Source organism: Apostichopus japonicus, chromosome 22, assembly GCF_037975245.1.
Source record: "Apostichopus japonicus isolate 1M-3 chromosome 22, ASM3797524v1, whole genome shotgun sequence".
Taxonomy (NCBI): domain Eukaryota; kingdom Metazoa; phylum Echinodermata; class Holothuroidea; order Aspidochirotida; family Stichopodidae; genus Apostichopus; species Apostichopus japonicus.
In genome coordinates this window covers 24,505,087-24,511,197 of record NC_092582.1, presented here as the reverse complement: position 1 = coordinate 24,511,197, position 6,111 = coordinate 24,505,087, and the positions used below count along the sequence as shown (strand labels likewise).

The 6,111-nt window shown below is 34.5% G+C and overlaps 2 protein-coding genes across 3 annotated transcripts in view; both read right to left on the bottom strand.

The window, feature by feature from the left end:
* Positions 1-789: 789 nt before the first annotated feature.
* LOC139963622 (uncharacterized) overlaps positions 790-6,111 on the bottom strand; it is a 204,974-nt gene continuing 199,652 nt past the window's right edge. The window contains exon 12 of the mRNA XM_071964600.1: positions 790-5,665. The gene's annotated coding sequence lies outside the window, so the exon portion shown is untranslated. The remainder of the gene's footprint in view (positions 5,666-6,111) is intronic.
* LOC139963623 (uncharacterized) overlaps positions 790-6,111 on the bottom strand; it is a 105,239-nt gene continuing 99,917 nt past the window's right edge. For both annotated transcript variants that reach the window (XM_071964602.1, XM_071964601.1), the window contains exon 11: positions 790-5,786. The gene's annotated coding sequence lies outside the window, so the exon portion shown is untranslated. The remainder of the gene's footprint in view (positions 5,787-6,111) is intronic.

The window sequence follows — 6,111 nt, the reverse complement described above, 5'->3', positions numbered from 1 at the left end:
AAAAATTTTTGGCGCTTTATGATATTTTGTGTATATATATATATACACACACATTTCGAAAAAAAAGGTAAAAACTATACTTTCGGTGAAAATGTGTGATATTTTTTGGTAATATTGAGTAACAAATTGTGTCACGGTTAGACAGGCGCGTAGCGAGGAGGGGAGGGGCGAAGCTTGCTATAAGAAAATTTTGGCCGTAAATGCCTCCCAGATCGCTGAAAATGGCACTTCCCAGGCCTTGTAAGTTGCATCTAAGCATTTTCTATTTTGAAATTACTAGCGATATCATATATAAATACAAAAAACTATGCTCGAGGGGCGGGGCGGTCGCCCACTTTCGCCCCCACCCCTTGGCTACGCGCCGGCGGTTATAAATCTTGTAGGAGACAGGCCAAATGGAAACCCAGTGAACCCATATCGACGTGGATCATTATGATTGTACGTACTTACACTCATACACAAGAGATGTACAGATATTATGATAATAATCATGAGTTACAACTTGCTATACGGTCACAGGTCACAGAAACAACCACGAAGTGTCATTTACCTCATGCAGCATGTTTTGGATGAAGTTTTAGCCACCGCAAAATATGATTTGGATAAACAATCTCACGCATTATTTTCTATTTAGAGCAACACAAGAAAACTATGCCACCAAATATTGGGAGGGGGGGGGATAGTTGATACTATATCCCCACCTAAAATATTGGGGGGCATGCCCCCGTTCCCCCCATGATCGCCGCCCATGTATACAGAGATAACACTGTTGACAATATATCAATATATATTAGTTTTCTTTTGTTGCTTCCATTGACATTACAACATACATATCAATAATTTTCATTATAAGATTCTACGATATGAACTTATGATATAGGAACAGATAAACGGGATGGATAGGTTGTGATTGTATCACAATGAGAGACCAGGATCGCCTCAAAGGGAACAAGTGTGTTGGAAGATACCAAGAACAATTACAAAATAAAGGAATAATTATTACCATGGAAATACCTAATATCATAAACCGCAATGCAGTGATTTCATCCATATTTATCTGTTAGTCGGTGTTTGTATAGTAATGTAATTATATTCAGTTTTTCGGGATCGGGTTTGTGTTATATTGGTCAACTTTATGGCTTCATAACATCCAATTGGGTTAAAGCAAATACGACAAAAACTGAATTACAATGAAGAGATCATGAATATTCATTAATTATCAACCAGCATCATTAATAAGAAGTAGCAAAATAACGAGAAGAATGAAAGATATGTATGGAGAGCCGATCATCGCATTTAAGGTTAATGTTAAATGTACAGAACATTATCTTCGTTACTATCATGTTAAAATCTTACTATTATACGTCAAAGTCACGTGTTCCTATTGTCTTCAAAGAAACATCACTAAAGATCATAATAATGGAACAAAGAACTGGATTTGTAAAACAATACATGTCATTGTTATTAATTAATGTCTAAGACAGTGTTTTAGTATGATTTTGAGTAACACAATCAATGGTATAACGGTAGACAGCCAGTCATTGTTAATATGACAACATCTAACAATATTCTTCTAATATTCACTGTATTACGCGTGAGTAATATCAAAGATTAATTCATAATATAGAAATAGGAGGAACGAAAGAAATGAACTAAACAGAGAGAAAGTAAAATTAATAAATGGTTTAAGCAAAAAGCAATCAAACAATTAATGTCTAAATATAACAATAATTAGAGCAAGTGTTTGTTAGAGTATTATAATTGTTCTAAATCCAAGGAAAATATCGGAATATAAAGAAATAAAGAAGATCTTTAATAAAATGAAACCAGTAGAATCATTTATAAGGCGCATTAAAATAACAATGAAAGAATAAAATGAAGAGTATATACTATACAGAGCCGATCTTGGTATTTAAGAATTACTTGATATATACATAATATTATCAGCTTTACTACGAAAAATTATTTAATGCTAAATCAATCACTTGTTAACGTTCTGCTCATATACCTTATTCGAGGGACTGTTAATGAAGCAATTAATTAAGACAAAATGTAAAATTTCAATAGTTATTCAAATCTACAAGTCTTGTATCTTAACGAATATTTCAAAAAACGGTATCTCTAAAAGTAAATGCAATTTTTCTCAAATGCGTGAGTGGCCTAAAGTGACTTGCTCATCCATAGCTTACCTATCATATAATATTAAAATGATCTATAGCTTACCTCTCACATAATATTAACATGATCGATAGCTTACCTATCACATAATATTAAAATGATCTATAGCTTACCTTGTAATATTAAATGATCGAAAGCTACCTATCATATAATATTAAAATGATTGATAGCTTACCTATCATATAATATTAAAATGATTGATAGCTTACCTATCACATGATATTAATATGATCGATAGCTTACCTATCACATAATATTACAATGATCGATAGCTTACCTTGTAATATTAAATGATTGATAGCTTACCTATCACATAATATTAAAATGATCGATAGCTTACCTATCACATAATATTGAAATTATCGTTGGTTTGATTCTCCGTTAGTCTCACAAAACAAGTAGGAACTTTAAAAGATTCAGTAAACATTTTAAGGAAAAAATAAAATTGTGAAACACAGAGAGCATACCATTGCATATAGGGTTTACTTAATGTACATAACATTGTCAGCATTAATTATCATATTCAATCTCGTTAAACTATGTAAGCTCACGTGATCGTTTTGTCCAAATGCTTTACTTAGGACTATAAAATAACAACGTATAGGGTAAATGAAGGCGAAAAAACATTAACAAGAGCCCAACGGTCACTATGGTTCCTTGGTATGAGGATATTAAAGTGTTGTATGCCACCACTCATTATCATAATATTTATGCCTACATATACCAGCTACTAACCAACAACTGTATTCCAAGTTTGGAAACAATCATATATACTTGAAGGTTGTGGAGTTATAGCAATATCAAATGTTGGCCCTTCCAAAAACTTGGGCCGAATAAAATTTTGCCCTCAAATGGCCCCAAAAATATTGCGCCCACAAATTCGGGCCCATTGAACTTGTCCCAAAATGCAGTTGAGTTGAAAATAAAAAATGGGCCCTGCCGGTCCGAAAATGAGCCCGGAATTATTGGGGTCCAGATGGCCTACATGTACCAGCTATTAACCAACAACTGTTCACCAAGTTTGGCTACAACCCGACTTACGGTTGCAATGGTTATTGCAATGGAGAGAAAATGTGGGCTGAGATGGTCCCAAAATATCGGGCTCCAAAAATTCCTGGCCCAAAGAAACTGCCTCAAAATGCATTTTAGTTGGAAATAAAATTTGGTTCCACCAGCTCAAAAATGGGTCTGGAATTTTTGGGGGCCCAGACATTAACCAGCAACTGTATACCAAGTTTGGCTGCAATCCGACTTCGGGTTGCGGAGTTATTGCAAAGTAAAACGTTTTACGTTTGACACCATAACCTTATTAATAAAAGGTCATCTCTATAAAATTGGGCACACCTTTTATCTACTTAATAAGTATGACAAATATGCATCACCCCGTCGTTGAGTTATCGCGGACTCAAGCAAGTGTCACAGACGCACACATACACGCACACGCCATCATCATCGCATATATTCCTTTTGTCTTCGATAAGGAATCAAAACTTGGTATGCACTAAACTATATGTATTTTGCAAGTAATGGATATTGTCATCATCACATACACTAAAGCAAAGTTGGGATCCTTCCCAATCCAAAGTCAAACGAAGGAAGTAAAAACATAAAAAAACTGGAACATTTTTCTGTTAGTGTGCAACTATGACGTCACACCAGTTTGCTCCAAGTTCACTTTTGGTACTAACTGTTACAATTTCAGCTATCAATATCTCCAAAACGCATGGATTGGATACAAATTTCACCAGGATGCTTAGTATATGATTCTCTTTAATAAGTCAAATGTACATTTTCCTTTTCTCCTTTTAAGAGTATCGACGTTACAGTCTCTTTTGAGTCAAAATATAACCAACATTTCAACAGACAGTTTTCAAAATGTAGCAAAAGTTTAGAGTAAGCAAATGAAAAATAAGAATATGATATCTATTAAAAGCCCTAAAAATAATAGGAACCTCTATCTCATTAAATTCTTGTCATCATACATGGAGAGATTAAACTAATTGCGCATGATCAAAGCATCCTTTACTTGATTGTTAATAATGAAATGTTACTGTTACTGTTAACACCAAATAGAAACTTTACTATGTTTCTTTGTCTGTGAACTATTTTGAGCGTTCATGTTATATTCTTCGTACGCTGATGTGATCAGTCAATACAAAAAATAGGATATGACGTAAAGTGATAACAATAAACTTAATTATTAAGATGATGATTTGAAACGGACAGATTATAAATCAATAAAAACAATTATAAAGCGAAAATTAAAATAATAATCAAAGAACACAATGAAAAGTATTGATCGATTAAGTAAAGTCTCAGTTACTTACCATACAGAATATACATTTGTTATTTCAATCATATGATATGACGTCACAGCATGTCATCTAATTGTCTTCAAGTTAAGAACGACAATACATTTGAACCGAAAATCATGAAGAAATGCTGACTATAAAAACATATCACAGATATCAATTAATATCTCCTCTAAGTTCTGGTAGTTCAATTTAATAACACAATGGTATTGGAGATATCCAATTAATGTCATTTAGTCCTAACGTTGACACAATTAATGTGACTCTACTAGTGTTAAATTTAAGACCTTACGGAACCGATACAAAATTTCTTAAAAGGAGGAACGAGGAAACCACAGAAAAGTGTAATCATGCACTCCTAGTTACCGAGTGTATGTGGATACTGTATGTACAGATTATAAACAAAGCATTCTAAACATGTCTGCTTAAAAATAGTTTAGAAGCATTAACAGAATTAGGCGTTTAATTAATTTTCTGAGTAGTAAAGTGTTTGTCGGGGTGTGGTGGGGTGGAGGGATTGGAGATAGGGGTCTGGATTTTGATGAATCATATCATTACAAACAAATGGACTAATGAAAGATGTTTTACCCTGTACCTCGGAGTGCATGGATGCTGAGAGCAGGTCACCAGCAATACCTGGCCAGGGACACACGAGTAGGTGAGCAAACCTTTCTCGTAATTTACACAAGTAACGACGACTTTGTTACATACTAGGAAAAAATTAAATTAAAATAAATACTGCATATTATCATTTAATTCCCATTCTACAGATTAGCGTTCTGGTGGTGGTGCACATAACTACTATAACATCTACTTGGTCACCAATGTGGTGGGTACGTCATCCAACCCCTCCAACACTCCCTCCCCACCCCCACACCCGCTCTCCACATACACACAGAGAGTAAGATAGGTATTGTGCTCTCTTTCTTCCCTCTCTCAATAGTTAACATTCAAGATATATAAAGTCTCCTATATAAATAGTCTCCTTATCTCTCTAACAAGATCCATTCACAATGAATGTAAAAGTTAGTCTTCATCAAGTCACCATTCCATTGTCTTGAGAATATAGGCATTTGATGACGTCACAATCATACTGGACTAGTTGCATGTGTATTATACTGGAGCTGTATCTGGCGCTGTTTGTAGTATTCGGGATATATTAATAGTTTTACAACCTAAATCTTTATTAGATCCTTCATCACTGAAATTACTGCAATCGTTGTGAGGATTGAGTGAATGACGACACAATCCTGTCGATGATTGGCATCGCCAGATGAACATGCATTTTTCATTGATCTGTAATATAAAAATAAAATGATATATAGTAGGTAAACTTGTTATCGTAAAAATGGGTCAAGCAAAATACTTATTCGTGGAATAATGGGGAAGTAATACCTAGACAACCCCCTCCATCCCGCCTTCCCCCCCTCCCCCGGAAAAAGCGCCAGCAGTACCATGAGCCAACCAGTAATTTTACACATCAGCTAAACAAAACACGGCTACACGGGAAACAAGCGAACGATGTTTCTGTTAATGGAAGGAACTTTTCACTCGTTTCCATACATTTATCAGGGATTTGCTTTGTGAAGGAAAAATATAATAAAACCAATTATAGTAGAAG